The sequence below is a fragment of the Schistocerca piceifrons genome, chromosome 8, assembly GCF_021461385.2.
Source record: "Schistocerca piceifrons isolate TAMUIC-IGC-003096 chromosome 8, iqSchPice1.1, whole genome shotgun sequence".
In the NCBI taxonomy this organism is placed as follows: Eukaryota; Metazoa; Arthropoda; class Insecta; order Orthoptera; family Acrididae; genus Schistocerca; species Schistocerca piceifrons.
In genome coordinates this window covers 326695921-326722002 of record NC_060145.1, presented here as the reverse complement: position 1 = coordinate 326722002, position 26082 = coordinate 326695921, and the positions used below count along the sequence as shown (strand labels likewise).

General features: G+C 41.2%; 1 protein-coding gene across 1 annotated transcript in view; it reads left to right on the top strand.

Moving 5' to 3' along the window:
- LOC124711394 (mucin-2-like) overlaps positions 1 to 26082 on the top strand; it is a 224352-nt gene that overhangs the window by 1027 nt on the left and 197243 nt on the right. The window lies entirely within an intron of this gene.

The window sequence follows — 26082 nt, the reverse complement described above, 5'->3', positions numbered from 1 at the left end:
GACACTCCCCTGAGGCACACCTGAAATGACTCTTACTTCGGAAGACACTCTCTCCATTGAGATAACCGGTACTATTCAGTATTTCTTAGGTCTCGGTTATGGCACTTTTTAGTATCTTTTAAAAATAACTGTGTAATAAACTGGTACATCAATTTGTCGTAGGAGTGGTGGGAAAATTTTTGCTTTGAAAATAAAATTATTTTTTGATACTAGAAATGGCAAGTCGTAAAATTTTCATTCCTTTAAAATATTGAAATATTATACAAAATGGGAGAAACGATCAGTGTTATTTTAATAACAGTGCCGACTATTAAAGATGAACAACACACATATCAAGTAAGAATCGGTGCAGCATTGCTGAGGCAATAGTGTACCTGCGGGCATTTTTGTTCTTTCGTTTCAACTACAACAAAATGCATATTTTGCTCATCAGACGCGTTTCGCTTTACTGAAGTAAGGCGTCATCAGTGTTCTGCAATTAAAAGTATTTACATTTTGTTTTGCTTTTAAGATCTAAAAACAGTTCATTAACAGTTCTTGATTTTTACTTAATTCTAAACGGACTATTTTTCGATCTTAAAAACAAATCAGATTTAAAATATCTTTAATTATAGGCCACTGATGATGCTTTACTTCAAGAAAGCGAAACGCGTCAGGTGATAAAAACACGGATTTTCTTCTAGTTGTAAGGACGGACCAAAAATGCCTCAGGGACATTAAAGCGACTACGAACAATGTTGCCACACATACGAGGAAAAGAACGTACCTATTGACCTTTGCCACCCAGAAACAAAGACAACGATTTGTTGTTTGCCTTTGATTCACCAGTTTTACGAAAATGGGCTGATAGGAGCCTGTGTTGGAGTGTGTGTGTAATGGTAACATTTATTTGTTCCTTTTTGAATCCTCCTCATGAAGTCGTGAACATTTTCTTCCTTATTTCATAATTTTCGTCCATTCTCCCTTTGTTTTTCCACTATACCTGCTATATTCTTCTCTTTATCCCTCCTCCTCTACGACCATAGTAAACTTTATCGATATTTTTATCAACGATACTTTATAATTTACAAAACTTTGTTGATCTGCTGTTTTGTTTGGTATTCTGATCCTGCAGATCTTCAGACATATAATGCAGAAGTCTGCTGGAGTGTTAGAATTTTTCAATCTTTGTTCGATGACTCCGTTTATTGTTGAAGATAAAAGGAATAAAAAAACCGTGAATCGGTTATTACAGAAATTAGTTATTATGAGCAGTGTTGACAATCCCTATAGCCGAAAAACGTTTGTTTCAGAGATACTCACCATCCCTACTGCTCCCATTCACACAGTCCCTCCCCGTGGCATTACTCTGGACCATCAGCAGAGCCATCAGTCTTCCTACCACTTTGATGTTGACCATCGCCTCCTGATGTCTTATGCTAACCTTCCCACCTGGACACAACCACTTAATCCTATAAACGTCGGTCAAATAAAAACAAGACGCAGGGGAAAAAAATGATGTTAGATGCAAGTAGGTCTCGGGCTCTGAGCGTTACGCACAGACGTAATTGTATATATAGACAGTTAATCCATCCCCGTACTCGAGAATCTCGAAGATTTTTGTCTGTTACCGACATTCCAGTGGCAAGCTACCGATCGCAGAAATTCCAAGGCTTTCGAAACTGTCCGACTTGAAGTCGGATAACATAACAAAAGAAATTTTTTGACTTGTGTTATAGTAACAAAATAACAGGTGCCACATCTTTTCCTCTACTTGTATTGTGAAACCCTGCTTCTTCTTATTGTCATTATTCTAGGTCAAAGGAAGTAGCGTACAGGTTTCGATGAGTTAGGTTACGAATATGAAAATACGTGACATAAACGCATTGACTCAAAAGCTTACACTTACTACACCGTCAAGGACTGGAGACCTTTGTACGTGACATAAACTTCAACGTGATACCTCTACCGATTCTTGAGAAAAGGGTTTTCAGCAGTCGCGAAGACAGCCAGACAGATGGACAGCAAAGTGATCCTCTACGATTTCCGTTTTTACCGGCTGAGATACGGAACCATAAAACATAACTAAACTGTTTGTTAGTTCAAAACAAATCGCCATTACAATTTTGGTAAACATTTTTGGAATACTGTGATCAATAAATTATTACATTTTGACTAAAGTTCAGTCTTGATCACACTTTTTATGTTTCAATGATATAGGTAACCGGTTTCGGTTATCTTCGTAACAGCTGAGGAGAGCTCCGCCTACCTTCCTATGGGAGCCATGGGTCTGATGATGGTTATGTAAAAATAACCGAAACCGGTTACCTATATCATTGAAACATAAGTGGTGTGATCAAAACTGAACTTTAGTCAAAATATACTAATCGCCATTACTGTTAATACATTTGTCCCACTATAAGACAATGTCTTCACGGTAAAATGTTTACGGTTGTCCATGAAATCGTTTGTACCCAGTCTTGCACCTCTTAGCCCAAAGCAAATCGATGTCCACGAATGTCTTTCCTCATGCCTCCAAAATTATGAAGTTCACTTGGGGAGGGTTTGGGGTTGTATAGAGGATGTGTAAGGACTTCTGCACCGTAGTCGAAACAACAGGTACTCCAGCTCCGCGAAGCTTATGATGACCTTTTCCTTTGACGCCAATGGCTCGTTGTTCACTGACTTTCTGTAGCACGATGTCGTTTCGACTACGCTGCAGAAGTTTTGCAGGGAAGCCCTTACACATCCTCCATAGAGTTTCTATCTCTCCCAATGCGATTCCCATATTTTTTGAACCTGAAGAAAAACATTCGTGGCCATCGATTTACTTCGGACGAAGAGGTACATGCCCAAATACAATCTTGGTTTCATAGGAAACCGCAATCATTGTTGAAAGAAGGCGCTGGCCACCTTGTCTCATAGTGGGACAAATGTACTACAGTAATGGCGATTAATTTTGAAGTAGTACACAGTTTATCTACTTTTCTTTCTCCATCTGTCTCGTTCTTATTTCACTGCTCCTTATACGACACTAGCTTAGCGCCCGCTGTTTCGCACGTCTACACTTTATGGCCTGTAAGTATTCATTTTTGTTTCTATTTAACCGAATTTTTGTTTTGTTCACAAATTGCAACATCTTCTAAGCTTTATATGCTAATTACGGCCGTATAAGCATGGACTTTTCCGTAAGTACTGACCAAAAAGCGATTCTGGTAACTGGAGTCTAAAGTTTTTGTAACACATGTGTTTTGCGTTTCGTGGAGATATTTCCCCCCAGTGGAAGTGATATACAATTTTTTATAAATTTAGCTTTAAAATTTTTTTAATGTAACGCAATATTTTCTTAGAAATTTTCATGACCTATTACACTCTCCTAGGGGTTGATTTTCCAGAAACACTGAAACACGTTTTTGTTTATTTCTCACCGAGAAGCCAGTACCAATCGTCATACATATAGCCTTAAAAGTTCTTTAGTAGTTATTTACTAATTATTTATCTTCAAAATTATTTATCTTCTTCTATTTTACCCCTTAGTGGTTTAATTTCCAAAAATGCTAAACACGCCTTTTTTATTTTCTAACTGAGGAACCAAATATCAGTTTTGGTAGATCTAGCTTAAGAGTTACTTTATTAGTCTTTTATCCCCTGTTTCATCTAAGGAGTGGGCTGGGCAATAATGAGTCAGTGAATCAATCTGACACCATTTCACCCTCTTAGGAGTTGAATTTACAAAACCAGAGGAACAAGTATTTCCTTATTTATGACCGAGAAACAAAATACCAGATTTGGTAGGTCTCGCGTCAAAATTGTCTTAATACCGCAATTAAAAAAATGCTTCATCCCCTATTTTACCCCCTTGTGGGTGACATTTCGAAAAATCCATACTTACACGACAGCCATAGTATATTTATCCACACCTCCAAGTTTCATGTTTCTATCCTTGGGCTCGTCCATAATGAGTCAATCAGTCAGGATATTGCATTTTTATATGGAGATTTATGATTGGTCACGCTAGTCGTCCATTTACAGGGTGCTTTGAATAATCCAAATAACTTTGTGTCCAATATCAAGATAAGAAATATTTCAACCAAATGTTCTTCAGCTGCCACAGGGACATTAATCATCATGATTGCCTTTCTTCTACCTTCGTTCGGTTGAAGGCATCAAGAGCAGTAAGGGAATTTTAAATATCACTCAACAGTTTTTATTCGGTAGCCCACTTCCTTAAGACCTGTTCGGAAACGTACCACAATATATTTATTCACATAAACATGACTTTATTAAAAACTTAACACAAAAATGACTATTACTGTTTTGTATTAGCGCAAAGTGAAGGTACCGCGATAACATTGGTTGAATGCTAGTTGTGAATTTCCCTTGTAATTCCATTTATTTACCGTTACGTTTTTAATCACCTTGTTGTTATTTCAGTTGCACACTGTGATAGGTTTTGGAGTGAGTCTTGAGGGTCGGAAATGAACTGCCTAATAAAAATCACAGGTTGCTATTTAAAAAGGTCACACTGTTGTTCGTATGATCCTAACAAACCAAGTATCAAGAAATGCAGTCATGGTTTTTAATGTACCCTTGGTAACTGAAAACATTTGCGTTTACTTTGATCATGTACGGTAACTTATTTTGAGTGGTCAAGATAAATGATACACCCTGTAGATACTTCCATATCTATTTCCTCCAGTGCTTCTTGATTTAGTAATGTTTGTCTCACTGATTTAACATTCCTCGCATCACCATTGTGAAATGCATTCAGTATTCTAATACTTAGAATTACTGTGGTCCACGTTCCACTTCCATGTCTAGATATAAACTTCGAGGAATGTCTTTCTCCTGCTTATCAGATACCATTAGAGCTCTTCTGTCGTGGAACGCTCTCGCTGTGTGCGCCAGGCTACTTCTGATATCATCCTTGCTTCGAGTATCCTGTGTAATGTGTTTTTCCAGAAGCTACCTGCTGCTACATGACTCTGTGAGCAGAATGAAATCATCTAAGATACTGAAGTTACCTTGCAGTCAAAAAATGATCGATAAACCAGAATAAAAATTCTCAATAGCGGTGTGAAATGAAGTCACATGAAAGGATATATTATAGTCCGTAAGATATAGGGCGAGTCAGGGGGAAAGGTATATGCATTGATAGTATTAGTGATTCTGAACATAAGTCTTTATATGGCCATATGTACTACGCATTTACGTACATTATCATTTTCTGTATTATTCAAATATTATTATTGTTTACAACGTACCGCACTACTGTAGAGTAGGGGAAACGAAGAGATGAACAATTTGATACACAGATACTTGTGGTATATCAAGTCAGGAAAGTTTCTTAAACTGACCTACGAAAAATGTCTGATCTACAACGCATGCACATGGTACTAAATTTTAAATATTTTCGCGCCCTCTTCGAGCGAGATATTAGTCCTAGAGAAAAAAAAACTAATAGTACTTCTTATAGAAAATTTAATGCATTTTAATTTCGCACTGAGACACTTTTTCGTTAGGGGGTACTGTTTCCGAGTTACTCAAGAGAAATTTACAAGAGTAATATCGGAAATCATTCCGAACAGGACAAATGTCCTTTTGAACTTTTTTTATTCAGAATCACTAATAGTTCACCCCTCAAACGATGTACCTTCTTCCTGACATCTTGTATAGTAAAGTAACCTCCACATAATACGTCCAACAGCAAATCAACCTACAGTGTTTACGAAAAGACACATACACCATTGCTTTGAGTCAAGAACGGAAAAACTTCCGTAGTTTAGAATTAAAGAATCGAATATTCAAACACAGTGTTTCTTAAAGTGTGTATCCCCTTTCTTGTGATCCAGCTTTCTTTCATTGGCTCTGTTTCATTGAGACGGGAAGAGGAATATGCATATCGAATGTCTTACAAGCATCATCATCTTCATGCAACGACACGGCACATTCCGAGAAATGGAACTTATGCTGACTCTTTTCTCGACTCGTATTCTGAAACTGTGAACAAACTTCAGTCATCGAAGGTCGTATGAATGGCTCTGTCACGTGTAACGGAATGTTAGAACCACTGTCGGTTAGGAAAGACTAATTGCAAATATTGCCTGGTCAAAAACCGACGTTCCCCGCAGCTCGATTTTCCAACAAAACCGGGTAGCGCTGCAATGAGAAAGCGTAATATGAAACAAATTCACTACAAAATATAGAACTACCTGCAAGATTGAAACGTATCGAGACTGTAATACAAAAATAAATGACTTAAATGATAGTGATCACCTTTTCCTTAAATTTCTAAGACATTACCTGGTCTCGGGAATAACTGTTAGGAGGATGAAATGAATTTAATTATTTTAAGTCGTATTCACATCGAAACTTTTTAAAAAATTTTGGAGAGTTAATGAGAAAGTGATGTTTGCTACCGCATACTCTTGTAAAAATGGCACAATGTCTTGTGACTTTTATACGTTTATAAATGGAAAACATTTGCTGCCGCTTTTTTTATATAATGTGATGAAAAACTAATTGAAGTTGTTAGAACACAATATGAAAGGAAGATGTTAAAACTTACAAGAGCAGATACATTACGTAATCGGTATTAGAAGGAACTGTAGTTAAGCTGCACTCTTTTCAGACATTTTGGGACCCTTCACATTCTTTATTATGACTAGATTAGGCCACACATTGGCTTTCTTCAGTCACCAATAAATGGTAGAGCCAGTCACTATTAAAACCATATTCCTGTGTCCAAAAGAAATACAAGGTACATATGAGACACCTTTCTCCATACATATAAAATAGTTTCTTTTTTCATCTAGATATCACCGTACGCTACCTTTAAAACAGCACTACATTAGATAATCCTTCACCAACCACGTTCCCATCACGCGAAGTGCCCATCTTGGGTTAAACAGAATTTCATAAATCTCTAAAACAATAACAGCCTGAAGGCTACACATCTGACATCATTATTTTGCCAATATAAAATACTGTTTTAAACACAAGACCGGCCAGATGTTGGTCGGTAGACTTAAATAGGTTACCAAAGAAAGTGTTACTGTAACATGAAGTAAACGGTTTTGACCGAGCTAACCACTAGTTTGACAGGTCAGATATTAAAGAATATTTGCCTCAGAGTTGGAAGGAAATGTGAAAAGCTAACAATATGGGCGCAGAATGGATATCGATTATATAATACAAACGGTCACGTATACCAGGAAGAGGATGGTGCACGGCAGCAATCCAGTCAAACTTCTTGTTACACTTGATACTTCGAGTGTATTCGGAACATTCTTTTTGAAAAAGTTTTATTAGCTTCCTCGAAGGATAGAACAGGCTCATTGTAGGACTCTGTTCATTTATGCTAAATTCAGAAGAGCTAAAAGCGGAAGAGAAGTGCTGGCAACTGCGAATATTAGAGAGGGGATTACACTTTGCAACATCTGTCCCACAATCAACAAAAAACATCGGCAGCCTTGGACGAAACTGATGTAGAGGAACTGCTTTTATTTGGTCCCTGGATCAGTGACTCCCTCACAAAAAATTTGAAATACTAGTTCATGTGAAAGAATGTTTATTTATGTGTCTACAAGAGTGAAGGCAATTCTGCCGGGTAACCGTTGTGTTTTATTTCGAAAATACGTTCTTCCAATTTTTCTTCCCATTAAGGTCTTTACAATAAAGCGTGCTTTGTGTGATCTACTGTATAACAGTTCTTTAGAATTTGGTTACCTTAGAATTTTATGAAATCCTAATACTCGTCAACTGACTTTCTAATTTTTTCATAGCCGACCGAGCATTGAACAAACTTAAGTAATGAGAACTCGAACAATCGGCTATAGAAACGACCCGCAAGTATTATCTTCTCCTGAGAATTTGAGATTTCACGGCCGTCAGCAACACACAGTACACGCTGACAGCTATTCTGTTTTAGGAATAGAAATGGAGAAACACGATCGGCACTACGCGAAGAAGCAGCAGCCGCTACATTGGTGGTCTCATGTCGGTAGCAGTCTGTAAACGTCCGTTTCTGTGTGAGCATCCGAGCGTTTGCGTGCAATTCTCACATGAGCATTTCTTTTAGGGTTCCAATGGTGGAAACGGTACCCGTTATAGGAGCCCTTTGATGTCCATCTGTCTGTCGGACTGTGAAGAACCCTTTGTTCAGAAACGAGTAGACGTATGAAGGTGAAATTTATGTCGCATACTAATGTTCACAGTACCTTGACGATGCAAAATAAATAAATAAATAGAAAAATAAATAAATAAACTTTCTACGTCAATGCAGTCAAAAGATACGGCTCTTTACGTCATATACATCGATACTCCCAAACTCACTCATCAAAAACCATAGGATACTTTCCGTTGACGTAGAATCATGAAATTTTCCATGAAGCAGCATTCCACAGTACACATAAAGAAAAAAAGGTGAGGAAATTGTCAATTTGTATGGCACCGTAAGAAAAAATATGTTTGTAATTGGTTACCCGTTTACTGGCTGTCTGTCCACGTTTTCAAAAACCTTTTGCTCAAGAGCGGGTGGACCCATCGAGTAAGAATTTATGTTTCATGCTAAAGTCCTCGTTGCCTTGCCGGTGGAAAAATTTAAGATTCTAAGCCAGTGTAATCAAAAGATAGGAGCATTTAGGTCACATACTCTTATTTTGAGATCTTCTCACTATCGATATTGATAACACGAAAAAATCATCAAAATTCTGGAATTTCGTAATGGATGAACTATCTGTACACCTAATTAAATTTTTACTGAACCTCCGGCGTGCGAGTTCTACTTGAACTTACCCGGATTTTATTTCTTCATTTTACCTAGGCACGATCTCGCAGAAGCGGAGCGCATCTGAATGTGCTATATCTCCCTGTAATGTTCGTGTGCAGCAATTCACATACACCACAATGTTCTGTTTCAAAAACTGAATTTTTGGTAAGATTAATGGTGTAACTGAAGGGTGACTCAGGTCACAGAAAAAAATGAAAGCGGAAAATTATTGTGCTTCATAATTTATCATCTAGAGACAGGGGATCTTTTTCTGATTGCAGGGGTGCGGGGTGGAAAGGGAAATGATTTTAGGAATCCCTCATGGTTGATTATTGTTCCCTCGGTTGCTCTTCATGTGTGTTAATTATATTACATTTAATTCGGCCTACTTAACGTAACAATTGTTCTTCTTGCAGTTGAGAAATCAATTCCATAACAGAAGCGGCAACAAAGAAAATTATAAAGTCCTTATAACGATTACTGACTGAATTCTGCATACTGTTCCTCTTTTCGTTTTAATAGATGGCTGTATACACACTTCTGCACATTAAAGAGTAAAACACGACTAATAAATTGAAAGCATTACCAGGAACTAGTAAGCTAGGCAGAATATTCCGAATTTGTGAATGTACATACTTACGAGAATGTCAATCGAAAAAAAAATTAAAAGCTTCTTAAACAACTAAATTTAGTCACTTTGCTACTATTCGTTATTGCTAATCTTGGAATCAGCAAATTGTGTTTAGTTTCATTCAGCACACATGTATTTTGGGGTAGTCTTCCATTACATCAAAGAAAACTGTGCCGGCCGCTGTGACCGAGCGGTTCTAGGCGCTTCAGTCTGGAACCGCGCGACCGCTACGGTCGCAGGTTTGAATCGTGCCTCAGGCATGGATGTGTGTGATGTCCTTAGGTTAGTTAGGTTTAAGTAGTTCTAAGTTCTATGGGACTGATGACCTCAGATATTAAGTCCCATAGTTCTCAGAGCCATTTGAACCATTTTTTGAAAGAAAAGTGTAGGGCTCGCCCTCCATCATCTCGTTAACAACTGTTTATGGTGTTGGCTACTTTAACTACAGCAACACTGCATATAATTCCTTTCATGAACTTTGTTGTAGCAGTCGATTAGAGTTGAGAAGTAATAATAACAGTCATCATTACGATACTAGAAGGAAAAGCGTCTTTCATAGTCTTCATTACAATTTATTTTAGCTCTGAAAGAGGTGAATAATTCTGCAAAAAAAAATTTTTGTCGTTCGCTGTCAAATACCTAACAGATAGTTAAGCTAAAGTGGATAGGAAGCTGATAAAAACCCTCTGTTCAGTCCCTTCAATTCCTTAAAAAATTCTTCTTTAGAAAGTTGTAGCTTATTATCTGCAAAAGTGTTAAAAATTTACTGGTGTTGTATGCTTAAATGTTGTCTTCTGTTATGTGGAATCATCTGTAAATGATGAGCATGTTGCCATATTTAAATAATAATTAAGTTAATGTTCTGTAAATTAACTCATTCTAAATCTTTGTCATATATCGACCGTGATATGTGTATCTAACAAACAAACACACAGCTCCATCCTTATAATGGTCCAATACCTTCGGCTACCAAAGGCAGCAAAAATAATTTGTAACTAATCGCCTTCGGAGAAAGATACAGATACCCTGAACAGTGATAATAAACTGAGGACTGCAGCTAGACGTCCACATAAATGAAGATATGATGTGTATCTACTTCTTTATAATATCCAAACATTTATGCGACTTAATAGCGCTGTGATCGAAGTTAACTATTCTTTTACGTTTCTAGTTGGTTTCAGGCTTACATTTCTTCACAGCTGAGGATAGTTTTCAGTTTATCCAAAGAAATAAAATGTTTAAATATCCAATCAGATATTAGTGGAATCACTTTCGAATAACACTTCGTCGCATTAAACGTGTAATTTATAAAACATGTAGGAGAACTGCAGCTACTGTTACAAATGTATTCGTGTTATAACAAAAGTACACATCATTTGAATTTTTCCTGAAAAGCTCATTAGTACACTACAGGACACATGGGTGTCCGAGGGAACTCTGTCCATCTTTGTGCAGATTCCTGATGTTCTCCAATCAGGAGTCTGTTCAGGTACTGAGGGAGACTTGTTAATATCAAAAGGGACAGTCTCACCACTTTTCTTTTGTTTCTTTTGACTTTTGTGTTAATTCATATATAAGAAAATTCTTGAAACCATTAAAAACCAATAGCGTTGACCACATATTCACAATCTGTGGAAACATAGCAATGAAAGAAAAAATTTGTGCATTAAAATGACTACAAACAGCAGTGAAAAAGTTACCGTGGAATCGGAAGAGCATTGCAATTATGTTAAAACAAGTAGATATTACCTCAGATTACGAGATGAAAGATTATTTAAATATGAAAACTCTTTATTGATTTGTTACATAGATGTATTCAAAACAATAAAATATGCAGCTTTCAATACACGCTTCAAATTTCTAAAAATATTCTGAAATTTTTATCACCATAAGCAAATTTTCCTCACATTTCTTTGAAAGGAGGTAATAAACAGTGCACAACATAATTAAACGATCAGTTTTTCGAAATCCTGTAATTTTGTCCCACTCAGAGTTTGAAATTTGATTTAAGGGCGCCTACAATCTTCCTCTGTAATGAGGCGTGGCACCTATGGAGTCCACCCACGGATTCTACGGCACTTTTAGCAAGGTGTTGACACATACGAAAAAAGGGCACAGCTTAGAAGCTCGGATGACGTGTAAAGTGGGTTAATGCCGTCAGATTGGCACCAATGCCACCACGGGTGTGTCACACGATGAGAGCTCGTCACAGCTCCTCTCACCCACACTTCATAACTTCGGTCGACGCCTTTGCGCGGAGATCGGAACGGCGACGCATAACGTTGAAATCACGAAGTTTCCTTAGGGTGGCCGAGGGAAAGGTTTCAGACCGGCTACTCCGTGATCACGTCATGGGAGTGCGTGGAACAGGAACACTGAAAAAATGTAAGGGCCATTTGCTGCTACAAATCACGTTCAAATTTCGTCGAATAGTTTTCAATGGACCCTAAAGGTTCCACCCTGTACACCACAGCAAAAGTTGCTGTGGGACTGCACTCAATAGGGGACTGGCCACTTTCAGTGGCGTTGCATCTCGTATGTCGAGAAGGCCTGAAATACCCTGGAGGCGTGAACTGTGCGAAATGTTGTCAAGAACGTCTTCCTTTGCTCATCGCTCTGCGAACTTTTGTTTTCTACCAAAATGTGACTGGGAATGAAAGTCCCAAGGAGAGAGGTGGTTCTATTGACACCGTTTACGTCAGCCCCTGAGGGCTTTTCATGTCGTTTCTGACCGGCGCTGTGTCCGAAATTTCTTGGGCCTCCCATTAGAAAACCGCGTGATTTCTGCGCATCACGGTTCTGACCTCCGGCATGGAGGCATCATAAGAAGGGCTGAAATGTGGGTAAGAGGGGCTGTGACAACCTTCCCATCGTCGGATTCCTCCACTACGGCGTTAGATAGAATTGTCGTACCATTGTGATATCATTAACCCACTTTACCAGTCACCTGAACTTCTCAGCTCTGACCTTCTTAACGCCTGTGTCGACACCTTATTGCTTAAAACGTCGTCCAGCGCGAGGATGACATCGCAGGGCGGCACGCTTTCGGACCGTTAGAGAGGAAGAGAGTAGACACCTTTGAGCCAATCTTCAAACTTAAGGGTTGGAAGTGGAGAAAATCACGGGCTTTCGAAAAAGTGATCCCTCAATTCTGTTGCGCACTCTATATGCGCAATGTCTTGCACATTGGGTAAATCTTCGTCAGACATGCATGGGAAGTAAAAACGTTTCCCTCTGTCACGAGTTCGTAGAAGTCATAAAAACGTCGAAATCTACAGGGAGGGGCAAATAAAAGTGACCTGGAGAACAGAGTTCCAGGTTAAAAGGAAACACAGCAGAGGAAAGGAAATACCGCACTGCCCTGACTACACCAGGTGTTGAAAGTGACCTCCATTCATCTTATGCCACTTTTGTTTCCTGGTCAGCTGGACTGCTGGAATTGCTACAATTTCAAAGTTCTGCAATTCTTGCGATACACCATAGACTTCAGGACTCCCCACACAAAGTAATCTCTCACTGCTAAATTAATAGACCTGGGTCGTCAACTAGGGCCGCGAACAGACTGACCTCTCCTAACAACTCTGTTAGGTGTGAAGACTGTGTAAATGTGCTCCAAGGTTCGGCCGGCTGTAGAGGTTGTAACTCCAACCTGTTGGAAGTAGTTGCAGGTCTTTTACTTCCCCGTTAATGCATACATTGACGTCTAGTCACGTCCACTCGTCAGTGCAACTTTTATTTGCTCCACCGTGCATGTCATCACAGAAGCGACGAAAATTTGTATTACGCTCTCTTTGTCCTGCGTCGGTCAATGCAGCCTGCCGCCATGGTGTCTTAGAGTTGAGGAAGATTTCTTCGAATGATCCTAAGCAAAATATATTACCTTTGAGCTGTTTTCCAACTGCTTATAACCTTATTAACCAGTATACAGACAGTACGCTACAAAGATATCGTCAGAATTGTAAAATTTTCAGCATAGCAATTTGGTTCTAACGGATTTCGGAATTGCAGTTACTTCTAAAAAATAAAAAAGTGTGTGTGTGTGTGTGTGTGTGTGTGTGTGTGTGTGTGTGTGTGTGTGAGAGAGAGAGAGAGAGAGAGAGAGAGAGAGAAACGCGTGATGTGAAAATAAGTACGGATACATCAGAGAAAATCAGGAAATACAAAACTGGCAAATCTGCCCCGTTTCCACGAAACTTCCTGGCGAAACATTACAAAAATGACATCATTAAACTAAAATGAAACATAATATTTATTTTAAAATGTGATTCTGAGCAACAATTATATGCTTTGCTAAGAGAAAGAATATGAATGAATGAGCGGGACAAGATGCTTTTGCAGACTGTCATCTCTAAGGCGGAATGAAAAGAAAAGAAAACAACGATGAAGACGTGGCAGGGCTGAAAGTACGATACCGGACTTGGACACGGGTACATTGCAGCAATGACGGATAAGTCTTCGATTTCAGTCTATTACACCCATTAACTAATGCACTTACACAGAAAAACACAACACACGCGCAAACACACACACACACACACACACACACACACACATACAACAAAAACACACTGGACGTTCTTATTTTTGTCTTTCCAGATGTCACTTAAATCAAAACAAAAAAAAGAACATGACCTGTCTCCTAGTTTCCTGCCACCAGGTCAGCACCATTTACCATTTGTACAATACGTTTCAGTCTACAACGTTTCACAGTATCAGCATACTGTGCGAAGCTAATGCCGTCCATCCTTGAACGCCCAATTTATGCATAATTTTAGAATGAAACAATTTAGATACTGAATTTGGCGTTCCGAATCAGTCGGATAAATTCGATCTAGGACGTGTGGGATGTCGTCAATCTTATGGGCAAGAAGATGGTGCAAAATTTAAAAGTTGATGTGAAAGTTATGGGCTCGCTGAGAATAATTTCAGGAATTTTGCCGATTTGCAGTTCTATGTATATAAGCGAGGTTTCTTTATTTTATACATCAAAAATCATAATTTGCAATAAGTGAGAATTTATTGTGGATGACGTAAACCATCTTGGTGCTCGTGTTTCCATATGACGACAAAGTTTGCGGAACAAGTGTGGTAGTTGAAAGAAGAACAAGTGTGAAATTTTTGGATTTAGTCTAGATGTTTAGTGCGTTAGTTTCTTTGAGTGGATACACGGGGCACAGTAGAGTGTTTTCCTTAGAAGAGCGTTGAATGTATTTTCTTTGTATTATTTTTGAATAAATAATCACTCCAGTTATTCCACTGAAGGGCATTCCACGTGTCTCGAAGAACAAAGACATCAGCGTGGTAACGTTCTACTCTGACCAGTTATTCCTAAAGCTATGTTACCTCCTACACACCTGCCTCAACTCACCATTATTAGACAACTAAATCCACACATGTTGTTTCTTTCCCCTCGTTCAATTGTGGAGTTAGAGTAAAATGTCTCTGCTTATTGTTAATAAGAATTTCACAGTTTTCAGTGCATAGAACATTTCTGTCATACATTCATTTGCCAGTCACTCTGCCAGCAATACGGTACTGAAAACATAAGCAAAAATTTAGATTTCACAAATTTATATAAATTCTTTATTATTCAATTTCAGCAACAGTAATTTATATTATGTACAGTAAGTGTGATTTAGCTACAACGTTTCTTATCAGACCACTCCACGACATGCGCACATTAAAATTCTTCCTGCTGTGAATTCTGATGAGACAGGGTAATGTTAAAAAGTAAATTGTGGAATCGTAAAACTACCGTAGGTTGCTGTTGACTAACGAACGTAAGTGTAGATTAGGGTTGCTTTCCTAGTGGCTTTTGTTAGTTAAGGTCGTAACTGCGTTACCTGTACACTGGGTTTGTTACATACCTATCGGGCGGTACTTCATAATGATCGCTTTCTTCCAGATGTGATCATGGCCTTACTAGGTTCCCCTAAAAACTAGAAGTGGTGAACTGTATGGAAACTGAGTGATGGTATATAATGGGCCAGGTAACCTATGGAACATTTTTGTTCTACATTATTACCCTCATCAGTACAAACGTTACTTGTTTCAAAACTGAAATTGTCAATGTTTAATTCAGGTTTTATTCCAAAGTTGTTGGTTTGTAAAGTGGAATAGAGCGATGTTGTAGTAAAAATGAAGAAAATAGTATAGATTTATCAAACAACTTTAGGAAATGCAATTTCCTCAACAATAAGGTAAAATAAGAAAAGGCGAAAACAAAAATATATCAAACATCCCTGGAATACTAAGTCGAACTTATACAGGGCGTTCAAAAAAAGTGTCGAGTACTTTAAGATGTGGTAGTGCTCATCGAGACAAGATAAATGAGTGCAGTAAACATGGGTTTGGAAATTCCTACTTTCTGCGATAAGCATGTGTTTACAGGAGGTGTTGAATTTGGTGTCTGTTCATGAAAATGCACCCTCTGCCCTCTGGCGTAACGAACGATGCACCCTTTGAAGTACACCCTTTGTTGCTGTACCTGCCGGCACGCACTGAAGGCGCGAACCTGTAGTGTCTGCGCATCGTTAATTGGCGTGGCGTAGACCAATCCCTTCAGGTGTCCCCATAACCAATAGCCTAGGGGATTTAGATTTAGGGAAAGAGCAGTCTAAAGTGTTCAAAAAATGGCTCTGAGCACTATGGGACTCAACTGCTGTGGTCATAAGTCCCCTAGAACTTAGAACTACTTAAACCTAACTAACCTAAGGACAGCACACAACACCCAGCCATCACGAGGCAGAGAAAATCCCTGACCCCGCCGGGAATCGAACCCGGGAACCCGGGCGTGGAAAGCGAGAACGCTACCGCACGACCACGAGATGCGGGCTCTAAGGTGTCGCCCCCCCCCCCCCCCCTTTTGCCTGATCCGTCCAGCGGTTCTGGGTCAGATGTCAGCGCATATTGTGACGAAAGCGTGCTGGTGCCAAATCATGTATGAACCACATTTGTACTCGTTGCTGCAATGGCACAGCCTCCAGATAGGTGATCAATACATTAATAGAAAAGTCCAGGCAATGCGCCTCAGTTAACCTTTATGGTGGCATATATGGCCCTATCAATCCATTGCCAAGTACGGGTGCTCATATGTTGATTGAGAATCGGTGTAGCCCACTTTCCTAAATTACTTGTTGATTTACATCTGCCTATACATGCTGGTAATGGAAATTCACAACACCTTCTCCTGTGAATCCTACCTCATCGGTAAATAAAATCATGGATGCGAACAGTGGATCAGCGCCACACTTCCACAAAAGCCATTGACAGTACCGCCGCCCGCCATGATGATCCTGTGGTCTTACGGCCGAAACGTGCTGTAGGTGATATGGGTACAGCAATTATTCATGGAGTACCCCTCAGAAAAGAGAGTGAAAAATGCCTTCTGGCCGGCTATTGTGACCGAGCGGTTCTAGGCGCTTCAGTCCGGAATCACTCTGCTGCTACGGTCGCAGGTTCGAATCCTGCCTCGGGCATGGATGTGTGTGATGTCCTTAGGTAGGTTTAAGTAGTTCTAAGTCTAGGGGACTGATGGCCTCCGATGTTAAGTCCCATAGTGCTTAGAGCCATTTGAACCATTCTGAACGGACCACCTAGTGGTAGGTAGAGTACTACTGTGTGTAAGACATCGTAATACCCTGCCGCCACATTTGACGGAGCGCCAATGCAACGAATGTGCCAATATCCGCAAGCAAGCGTCGTTCAGCCATTCCTACAAACACATGTATATCTCGGAAAATATACGTATTCGGAGCGATGTTAATTGGACTGACTTCTCTTGTTTCGATGAGTACTACTGTCTCTCAAAGTATTCGACACTTCCTTTTTTAAATTCCTCTATGCAACATATTTCTGTTATTCATACACAATTCCGACATTATCAATAATAACAGGATGCACTTGTCTTTGGTCATGAAGAAGAACATTCTACTGACTGCAAAATAACAAATATGTATATTTTTATGTTTATGCATGTGAACTGCACTTGCATTAAAAGTAACTGGTTTGGTTACATAAAAACGCAGAAGTTACGCGATTAACTAATTTTTATTACGTATAAAATGCCATTTATATTTTGTAAGGATATAAAATCGACAATGGGCTGACACTGAATGATGAATTGTTCTAATCATATGCGAAACAAACAACCAAATAATCGAAAAAATGAAGAGAAGTTGTCGTCTGCTATTTTCTCTCTTAGACATTCATTTCTGTTTCTTTCCCTACCAGCTCTACCACTTCTGCCTGTAACCCTACCATTTACTTCCACAGTGTACCAAAACATCCGAACCAAAGTTTTGGTACCGCACGACACAAGTAAATTAGGTGTTTTCAGCCTGCGGCAAGTTTAGCTTCAACTGTGAATGAGCATTAGCATTGCCTGTGATTTATTTTGAATAAAAGGCTGTGATGATATCATCTAATGTTCCTTTTCATTAGGTTCGCGAGGCTAGTGTTCTTTTCCGGCCACAACATCAAAATAATTCCGGAAGCTAATGAGGATATCATGTGGAACGTGAATTAAGTGATGCAATGGACACCTGTTGAAATCGTAATCCTTATGCCGTGGCGGACCACTGTATTTTGCCAGCATGCAGGCCGCAATTTATTTCATCTTCACCACACGTAATAGCCGCTGGCGTATCATCATCCGCCGGTTTCTTTCCTCCCGCTCGTGAACTAGACGGCTCGACGCTTATTGATGCAGGAACACACTCTGTCCAGTGCTTCAAATCAGGTTTCGCAATTTCAGATCGTTTGACGATGAATGAAATGACATTTCGAAAAAAACTGGTCACGACAACCGAAACCGAGCCTCGTGTTTCGCAAGCACCGCTCAAACGGCAGTCAAATGGACAGAAAACTTCCGCATAATCATTCTTGGAGTGTGATGAGTATATTACATGAACAGCTGGCTATGCTGAGAACAGTTGACATTTCAGTATGCTGTATACGCCGATGAGGTATGTCACGGTGTAGCTCTAGAAGTATCTGAGAAGGGCTATCAGAAAAGGATGGTGTGACGGAGACGGCTTGTATTCGATAATCTGAAGCCGTATTCGACGTATGTAACTACATAGCATCTGCAAAAATTAAAACTTACGATTTTCCCATTTGGTAACGATTTTAAAAGAGATGTGCCACAAAGTTATGGACATATGTCAGAAAGTCATTCGAATTTTTCAGTTGAAAAGTCACTATTACATTGAATTACGGTTAACAAAAGCTCGAGAGCAATTCTTCCAAAAAAATATACACTAATATATGCCATATTGTTTATATGAGCTCTGGGGCAATTTACGATGATGAGAGCAAACACTGCCCACCACGAGGTTGAATGCCGTCTGGAACGAGGCATGCTGAGCATAGATGGAATTATTCTCGCGACAATATGAGCTTGAAATCCCATATGTATACGAGGTGTGTGAGAAAAGTAATAAGACTGACAATACTGTGAGCGATCCGGCTACTTTGTGTAGATCGGTGTTTTCATCCGTTTCAGATACCCAGTCCGAGTTTCAGTTTCGTACAGGCATCATGTGATTTTTGAGAATGTCATGATTGATGTGTTTTTGTTGCAAGTTACAGAAATAGAATAGCGGAATTTAGATTAATATTAAGCCATCAAGATTTGTATCTATCTTGGGGAATTGGCGATTGCTACCTTTAAAAAGGTGAAACAGGCGTAAGGGGAACATTCCTTATCAAGAGCATAAGTCTTTCGCTGGCACAATTCAATTTTGAAAGGCCGCGAACACGCTGAAGATGAACATCGCTCAGGGAGGCCTTCAGCTTCAAAAACCCATGAAGACGTCGAACGTGTGCGTGCTCATACGAGACCAGACTGATGATGGGGACCTCCTAAAAATAAAGATCTTCACCGGACATGAATTTTTGACCGACATTTGACAAATTCGAAAGGTTTGTGCCAAAACATTGTAGAGAAACCTCAAAACTGAGCAGAAGGACAGTCGAAGAAACATGTGCGTTGATTTTGTTGAGAGGAGTGACTGCCAGTGACCACGAATCGTTCAGTCATGTGATCACAGGTGATGAATCCTGTATTGTTGAGACGAACCTCAGACAAAGGAGCAAAGTGAGGAGTATCACACAGAGACGTCTCCTCGACCGAAAAAAAAGTTCGAATGAGCAAATCAAAGATCAAAATACTGATTTGCTTTTTTGACAGCAGGGAGGTCATCCATAAAAAATGTCGACCAGTTACTTTGCAACGATGTCCTTGAAAAGCAAAGGCAAAGGGTGAATCAAGTGAGACAGACAACGCCCTCTGTCACACAGCCACAGGGTTTCTGAGACCTTGTTCCACAGCCGTGCTGTTCACCTGATCTGCGTTCTTGTTACTGTTTTCTTTTCTCGAAACTGAAAAATGTCTAAAAAGGATTTCATTTTCAGACTATGGAGAATATTCAAAAGAATGAGACCGACATGTTAAACGCGCTACCATCAGAAGCCTTTTAGCGCTGCTACAAAGATCAGGAATAACAAATGGTTCAAATGGCTCTAAGCACTATTGGACTTAACATCTGAGGTCATCACTGCCCTAGACTTAGAACACCTTAAACCCAACTAAACACACATCCATGCCCGAGGCAGGATTCGAACCTGCGACCGTAGCGATCGTTCGGTTCCAGACTGTAGCGCCTAGAACCGCACGGCCACTCTGGCCTGCAAACCAGAGGCGTATTCGGATGAAATAATGTTCGAATATCAATTCCCCTTTCTGTCCATAGTTTCCTTACAAGTCACTCGCTATCTCTTGGGCTCCTACCTTGTCCAGCACATAGTTGGAGGCTGCCGTATGTATTGACGACCTCGTTGCGTGGATAACCTTAATCTCCGCTCTTCTACCTCTCCCGGAAATTTGTGTCACTTACACGAAGGCAGCTGCTTCGACGCGTCACACGAGGCTCCCCGCAAGTAGGCGGCTTCGCAGCTTCTGCCACTGGCAGCCCACGATTTGTCTTGCACGCAGGGAAATTTCTCCGGCGCTGGTTGACAGGTGAGACAGGCGGCTGGTGGGAGGCGGCAGTGGGGGCGGTCGCGGCCGCGCCAGCCCCTAAAGGTCGCGCCTCATTATTTCGGGAGCGCGTAATATAAAGCGGCAGGCATCCGGGTCACGCGTCGTCTATGCTCTCCCACCGTGCGTTGCGCAAACTAAGCTGCTGGTCACACCCAGTGACTGCCTGCCTACTCGCCGTGCGGGATCAATGCGAACAGCGCAGTCATCCTCAAACTGAACGGTGCCACGCAGTAGTTGAGTAAGACACTGGGCTGTCGCTGTGATGACTGGATTTCGTATTCCCGTCCTGCCTTTCTGATTTACCTCTTCCGCGGTTCGCCACAATGACCATTCTTTGAAGACCAATGCCGATGTACCTTTCCATTTGTAATGGCTGCGACGAATGTCAAAGAACTTCGTCTATGTGCTTACTATGCCATTCACACTTATACTAAGCAATACAGCAACAAGCAACTTTTTATGTACACTGCCGCGCGGGATTAGCCGAGCTGTCTTAGGCACTGCAGTCATGGACTGTGCGGCTGGTCCCGGCGGAAGTTCGAGTCCTCCCTCGGGCATGGGTGTGTGTGTTTGTCCCTAGGATAATTTAGGATAAGTAGTGTGTAAGCTGATGGACTGATGACCTTAGCAGTTAAGTCCCATGAGATTTCACACACATTTGAACCTTTTTTTTCTGTACACTGCTGCCCATTAAAATTGCTACACCAAGAAGAAATGCAGATGATAAACGGGTATTCATTGGACAAATATATTATACTAGAACTGGCATTTGATAACATTTTCACGCGATTTGGGTGCATAGATCCTGAGAAATCAGTACCCAGAACAACCACCTCTGGCCGTAAAAACATAGCTTGGATGGCGTGTACAGGTACAACTGCCCATGCAGCTTCAACACGATACCACAGTTCATCAACAGTAGTGACTGGTGTATTGCGACGAGCCAGTTGCTCGACCACCATTGACCAGACGTTTTCAATTGGTGAGAGATCTGAAGAATGTGCTGGCCAGGGCAGCAGTCGAACATTTTCTGTAACCAGAAAGGCCCGTACAGGACCTGCAACATGCGGTAGTGCACTATCCTGCTGAAATGTATGGTTTCGCAGGGATCGAATAAAGGGTAGAGCCACGGGTAGTAATACATCTGAAATGTACCGTCCACTGTTCAAACTGCCGTCAGTCCGAACAGCAGGTGCCCGAGACGTGTAACCAATGGCACCCCATACCATAACGCCGGGTGATACGCCAGTATGGCGATGACGAATACACGCTTCCAATGTGCGTTCCCCACGATGTCACCAAACAGGGATGCGACCATCATGATGCTGTAACCAGAACCTGGATTCATCCGAAAAAATGACGTTTTGGCATTGGTGCACCCAGGTTCGTCGTTGAGTACACCATCGCAAGCACTCCTGTCTGTGATGCAGCGTCAAGGGTAACCGCAGCCATGGTCTCCGAGCTGATAGTCCATGCGGCTGCAAAACGTCGTCGAACTGTTCGTGCAGATGGTTGTTGTCTTGCAAATGTCCCCATCTGTTGACTCAGCGATCGAGACGTGGCTGCACGATCCGTTACAGCCATGCGGATAAGATGCGATAGGCTACAATCCGACCTTTATCAAAGTCGGAAACGTGATGGTACCCATTTCTCCTCCTTTCACGAGGCATCACAACAACGTTTCACCAGGCAACGCCGGTCAGCTGCTGTTTGTGTATGAGAAATCGGTTGGAAACATTACTCATGTCAGCACGTTGCAGGTGTCGCCATCGGCGCCAACCTTTTGTGAATGTTTTGAAAAGCTAATCATTTGCATATCACAGCATGTTCTTGCTGTCAGTTAAATTTCTCGTCTGTAGCATGTCATCTTCGTGGTGTAGCAATTTTAGTGGCCAGTAGTGTATGTTCGTTGAACGATCGTTGAGGAGATGTTGCTAGTAGCCCATTGGTTCATCTAGGCTTTTAGTTCCACAACAGTTGCGCGTCTGTTCGTCCACACACATCTCCGCAGCCGTCTTTCACCCCTGTTATGTACGACCACAGTTGCCTCAGTGTTGGTTTTGGTTAGTGCCATTTTACCATGCACGGTTTAGTTTAACGACAGCGCACGCGAACAATTTACTAACTTAGACGTTTCGGAAATGCTTGCATCATTGGCCCGAAAGGCAACGGCCATGCCTTTTTGGACGTCAGATAAATCGCAACGTTTCTGCATTGCGACAACGACTGCACAGTTGCCCGATTCCCCCAGACATGCTGTACTCGTATATACTGTCCATTGCTAGTGCAGCCACTTACCGTCTCTGAGTTGTTATTGCAGGTTGACGTCGAATTTAGACGTTGGTCACAATAATGTGACTGGACTGTGTATTTCATGTTTTATTTAGAACTTACTTCCTACTCTGCTTATTGCACGATTTACAATTTAAGCTTCTGTACGAGCAGTCATTAAGAAGCTTAAACTGAAAATAGTACTTTCAACGACAGTAAGTATAATATGATCTTGACCATAGATACAACTTTTTCCATGCAGACAATAACGTCAGTCGCCAGCATGGCAGATACTGTGTTGCTTTTGAGCAAGATGTAGCTGAAAAATGTTTGTGCACACTTATAATAAAGGCGGCTACAGGAACAATAAGCGGAGTAGAAAATAAGTGCACCTAACCAGTAATATAGCGTTAATATACAAGTCGCGAAGTACAAGAGCTAAACAAACGGTTCATTTACAAAGGCCACCTGCAGCATCCAGACTGCTGTTGCTGTTTTAACGACATGTAAACTCAGAATGAAGTACACTAGTGCCCAAAATTGAAGCACCAAACGGAAATTATGCAAGGTTGCGTTTGTTTTTCTACAAAACCGTATATACAGGTGATGATATAGTAGAAACAATGTAAATAATAAAGAACGTAAACAACTTCGACATACATAACGGTACACAAAAATCTCGTTTGTTTTTTCCAACTTAACGGATTTACACACACTTTCCGACAGGTAGTCTATGTGCTCAGTATGGATTGTGACCACCCCTGGCAGCAATATGGACCCGACAACGTCGGGACATGCTGTAAAGTCTCACGTTGAGGCAATAACGCCCATTCTTCCGGCGCAGTTGCTCGCAAGTCTTGCAGAGTCGTGGGCGGATGCTGGCGTGATGCAACCCATTTCCCTAGTAAATCCTAGACGAGCTGTATGGGATTCAAATCGTGAAAGTGAGCAGCCTCTGCCGTACGTGCAATACCTTCCGTTCCCAAGAAAACAACAGCCCATGCTCTGTGAGGTCGAGCATTATCGTCCATCACTACGAAGTATGGGTCCACTGCGACCCGCAGCAACCGCACATGAGGTCGCCAGATCCTGTCACGTTACCTGACACCAATGAAACCTCGCCGATACACCGGTACAATTTGACAATGAGCTGTTCGAGTGGTCAACATAAACCTTGCCCATACCGATAGGGATTGCTCTGGACATCGGTCTCTTTCCAGAATGTTTGCGTCTTGAAATCGTGTTCCACGTTCCCTACAGACGTGAATCGGCCGAGAATCACTATCCAGACTAAATCTGAACTCACCTGTGAAAAGAACATTGGCACACTGTTCGACCGTTCAGGTGGCATGTTGACGGTTTCACATTGGACGTTCCCTTATAGGAAGACGACGTGTCAGAGGTACAGTTGCAGCAGGTCCCTGACGACAACAGACACTCTGCCGAAACCTTCTGCACACCGTTTGCCTCGATACAACACGTCCAGTGGATGCTGCTAGGTCAGATGCCAGTTGCCGTGCATTGCTAAGTCAGTACCGTCGTGGCCTTACAGCCAAATAATGGTTCTCTCTCTGATGACACACATGGTCGGCCATGCCGTGGTCTTCGGGATACAGTTTTCGTCTCTATGATCTGTCGCCACATCTAAGAAACAACAGAACGATTCACATTAACCTATCGGACTACATCAGCTTCCGACTGTCCTGTTTCCATTCTTCGTGTGGTCATCCACAGCAGAAGGTCTGGTGGGCATCCTCTCTGCAATACTGCACCGCCTCTGACTGTGTACACAACGATTGTGGATGTGGGACCGCGCAGCAAACACTAGCCCTTTTGGTGGGTGCCCTGACGTCGTCGTTGGCGTGATTTACCGTTGGCGGGAAAGCCATCTTCCGTGCTGAACACCATCATACGGACATCTGTTGACAGTTTGTAAGATTATGTTGTGATTTAAACACATTAGGGAGAAACCGCAGTTTGTTCAAAAATGGTTCAAATGGCTCTGAGCACTATGGGACTTAACATCTATGGTCATCAGTCCCCTATAACTTAGAACTAATTAAACCTAACTAACCTAAGGACATCACACAACACCCAGTCATCACGAGGCAGAGAAAATCCCTGACCCCGCCGGGAATCGAAACCGGGAACCCGGGCGCGGGAAGCGAGAACGCTACTGCACGACCACGAGCTGCAGACCGCAGTTTGTTGTTTTAATTTTGTACACCAGTGTGTGTATTAATGGAACTGAAAATGGATGCCAATTGGCATAAATAAAAATTGTCATAAATAAAAATATATAAGAAAGTCGCTGGTTGTTATACTTCTTGAAATAATATAATTCGCAGCTACTGACATCCACAACCAATAAAACGAATAAATTATTGTTCATATTTAAACTGTTTGCCACATAATACAATAATTACTTTCACAGGACCTTTCTACCTTTCCACACTCGATAAATTCTTGGGAAAAATGCACACGTAAGCATTTCAATGCAAGCTCCGATTTCTCTTATTTAATCACGATCGTCATTTCTCCATCTATAGGTGGGACAAACAACATTATTTTGTCATTTAGAGAATAGACTTGGTGTATGAAATTTTTGTAAACCCTCGTCGTCAGTTTTGTAAAGGCCTCGTCTCTACTGCTGTGGAGGCCGAGTTGCCACTATTGTTACGGTAGGCCGAGCTGGTGAGTTCGTGCAACAGCTTCTGGTGCAGTACACCGCTAAGAGAATTTCTCACTGACACTATTGTAGAGCTATTTGCCAGGGTCAGGTGACAGGACAGGAGAACGAAGGTTCTACAACACTCCAACTAATTAGTAACAAAGACACACAGATGAGTTAAAAGGTTTACCTATCTTTGTGACTAGTTGAATAATGAAGTCTGCAACACTGTTTGTAATATAACCCAAATAGGCCCTCAATGGCTAGGTGCAAATAATCGTAGGTAAGCTTCACAGTACATAGCAAATGCTATGTACAACAACTTTCTGTTTTCTTCTAAGAGTTCTCCAAACGATGTCGTTTAGAGAACTCTTTGAAGAGAACAGAAAGTTCCCTGTCTTAAGTCAGCCCTGGACGATTACCTATAACGAAATGGGCGAGAACTCCTCTTCTGTCTTCCGAGTAGGCTTCTGTCCGTTGACGTTCGATCATTGGCGGATTGTACTCTGCCAGCAATTGGCCGAGGCGAGGTCCATATCTTCATCCTCAGCGCCGCCCGAGGCGCTGGTGTAACACGCTCAAGTGGCGAGTCTCTATGGCACTGCCACAAGCTCGCGTCTTTGCGCCTGTGGTGCTTTTGTCCTGACTGTGTCTTGCTCGGATGACACAGCAAAAAGACCGAACAGTAACTTCACTCGCCTATGTTTTAATTATTG